Genomic DNA, 3703 nt, shown 5'->3' on the forward strand with positions numbered 1-3703 from the left:
ACAGTGTGCTTCCGTTTCGGTTACATTATTGCTGAATCATCAAAAGAAAATGAAAACATTTTTTAAAAAATAATTCCTCACACACAAAATATAATGTACAAAATCTTTCATTCCGGCAAAAGTTGTGAGAAAAAAATGGTCAATAATACTATAAGTTAATGTAAACTTATAGTAGCATACCATTCTATTATCAAAAATTGCTCCAATTTTAATCAACAAACTGCCAAAAAATTTCCTGAGCTATAGTTCCAAAAGAAACAAAAATGACTCAAAAGAAGTCTCGGTTTCGACATTTATTATAAAAATTTAAATTGTGGCACGTGTTTTGCACATATGAACATCATCAGACTTAGCAAGAAAGAAACCCAAATAAATAATATAAGAAGCAATTTTATTTGGGTTTCGATTTTTTAAATAATATACTACATAGCACAGTGGTTCCCAGATAGGTCATTACTTAGAAATATTACTTTCAAAATGTTTGCATGAAACTGTTGCTAACACTTTTCTTATATTCCCCTGTAAACGATACATAATAAATAACAAAATCAAGTGAGCCTAGTGTAGCGCTTTTTTTATTAGAAATGTCACATTTTTGCTACTGGTATCAAGCTGACATAAACAGTTTTCAGATAACGCCAATTAATTACTTATTTTATTAAAATTGATAAAAGCTTTTGCCTTTTCTGTAATGGACGTTCGAAAATAAGGTAGAAAGAACTGTTTTTTCGTTTTTGCACTTAATTAAACATAAGTAATATTAGTTTATGACAATTTATTTGAAGGTAACAAAAATAGTATTTTTACATTTTTGCTTGTCACTCTTTAAGACTTTTAACTACTTTCCCTTTCAAATCCTCTTAAACGGCATGAAAATACTTGTTGCTTAAAGTATATTGCATATAAATTAATTGCCACTGGCTGCCGCGAATTGCCGCCAGATTTTATACCGGGTGGTTAAAGATTGACTTTTTGTCTTAAAATAAAAGTAACTTATTTTTTCCTCTTCGTGCCAACTTATTTCGTGGACACACTATATATCAATTGACAATAGAATTGTATTTATAAAATGAAACAACTGTCTCTTTTATTTTTTCAACATTTAAAATAAATTTGACCTCTTTAATATGAAAAAAAACATGTACAGGGTGGGTCAAATTCGACGCTTTTAAACGGAAACATCCTTTTCTATAGGAGATAGACGAAAACTAATATCGGTGTCTGGAGCTCAATTTTCATCAAAAACATGATGGTGAAAACCGTACATCAATATCTGTTACCGTTTGGGGAGTTATCGGGTGTTTTCAAAACTGTGCATTTTAACAAATCGCTGTAACTTTTTGCTATGGAAAATTTTGTATTTCTATGAAAACATTTCCAAAGCACCTTTTTACCTAGAATTTAATGGTTTAAGTATAATTTTTTTTAAAATTAATAATTTAAGAGTTATCAACAGAAAAATTGATTTTTTATTTGGGACACCTTCTATATTTTTAATTAACTGAAAAGAATTTAAAATTACCTTTCCAAAAATATAGCACACTTGATATTTTGCTATAATCCCCTTCGAAATACAGAATTTTTAAAAGTTCGCCACTTTTAACTAGTAGGCTTTGGACCCCTTATTGATGATATACCTCTAATGGAACTCGAAAACATATTTTTCCAGCAAGACGACGCACCGGCTCTGAACGCTGAAGTTATTAGCAAATTTTGCAGCCAATTTCAAGAATATTTGAATAGCTAACCAAGATCCCAGCCGTTGGCCGTCAGAGCCGCATGACTTAGTGCCCATAGATCTAATCCTATTGATATATTTGCGAAAGAATAAAGGTTCCTTATTCTTCCGTATAATCTAGACAAGAATTAGACATACTTAGCAGTTATGAGAGGGTATCTTTCACCCCCACTGAGTTAATGAATTACGCGAGAAATGTTCAAAAACTGCCCCGTCTGTCCATAACAGAAGACGGTCGATATGTCGAACATCTGTAGCAAAATCTCATGTCTTGGTTTGCTATTTATTTTTATTGTTATTAGATATAGTTTAAATATGTTGATGTTGGTTAAATATATTTTAAGTTGTTATAAAATTCTGCATCTCTCATAGCAAATATTATTTTCGTTTTAATTGATGCTCACAGCTAGAATTTTTTTGCATTACAGCCGGTGCCGTTCAAAGCCTACTTATTTAAAGCGGGCGAATTTTTATATACTCTATATCTCGAAGAGGAATCGAGCAAAATATCAAGTATGTTATATTTTTGGAAAGGTAATTTTAAATTATTTTCAATAAATTAAAAATACACAGGGTGTCCCATATAAAAAATCAAATTTTTTGTTGATAATTCTTAAAATATTAATTTTAGAAAAATTATACTTAAACCATTAAATTCTACGTAAAAAGGTGCTTTGGAAATGTTTTCATAAAAATACAAAATTTTCCATAGCGAAAGAGTTACATCGATTTGTTAAAAATGCATATTTTTGAAAAACACCCCGTAACTCCGAAACGGTAACAGATATCGATATGCGGTTTTCGCCATCATGTTTTTGACAAAAATTAAGCTCCAGACACCGATATTAGTTTTTGTCTATCTCCTACAGAAAAGGGTGTTTCCATTTAAAAGCGTCGAATTTGACCCACCCTGTACATATGTGCAAACATAATCTGTATACCTTTCCGAATAGTTAGAACTTAAAATGCAAATCACACGAACTGGGCCCAATTTTTTTAATACACATATTACATTAAGTTTTTTATATACATTTATTTAGCATTTGTTATCAATTTTTATTAAAAAAGGTGCAGACAAGCTATATCTAGATATATAACAGTTATGACCGCGCAGCTAATTAAGGGGAACCACTGTGCATAGGTTTGAATTCAAAATAACAGTAATAATTCAGTCATTGGGGATCAAAAAGGAGCCTGCTTGGAAAAAAGTCCGGAAGTTTTGAAACTTTGCAGATTTATAGGTTTTGGGGTCCTTAACTAAAATCCATAAAATGCACATTCCCAGACTTGCCGCCGGCGCCGCCATCTTGCCAAGATGGCGCCCAAAATTGGTATTTTGTAAATATCTCGAAACCTATGTGTTTTTCGCAAAAATTTGAAGAGAGCAAAATTAAAGATAATTTCCCATAAAAAAGGTTGTATGAAAATTTTCGCTAAAGTCAACCGTTTAGGCAAAAAATCCCTGGAAATTTTACAATTTTGCGTAAAGTATGATATGTATAGTCGATTTTCCGAAATCAAATGTCAATTAGGGTTCACTAAAACTAGTTTTAGTTTAGTTTCTTCAATTTTGTCATGAAACAGTGGCGTCTCATTAATTCGCTCATTAATTTATGAATAATTAATTGTCGTGCTGGACATCATTCATTGCGAACTTACCTCCAGGTTCAGCATGGGTCTGGTTGTACCAAAGATGCCGAAGAATGGGGTTGGAAGAAAACAAAAACAGGCATTACTCCAGTCACAACGTTGACAGATCCAGCTCCAAAATCCCTATTGGCATTTTTATCCTGTAAATGCAAAACCAACAACCGTGGTAAAGCTTGCGAATGCAGAAAAGCAGGATTAAAATGTTCAATGATTTGTGCATGCTACAATGGGAAATCCTGTAACAACCAAACCAAACCAAACCTCACTGAAGTGTCACTTGACGAATCTGATGAAGAGGAGCTGGACTTGCCTGTA

Source organism: Sitophilus oryzae, unplaced genomic scaffold, assembly GCF_002938485.1.
Source record: "Sitophilus oryzae breed Bouriz unplaced genomic scaffold, Soryzae_2.0 scaffold_800_pilon_pilon, whole genome shotgun sequence".
NCBI classification, from domain to species: Eukaryota; Metazoa; Arthropoda; class Insecta; order Coleoptera; family Curculionidae; genus Sitophilus; species Sitophilus oryzae.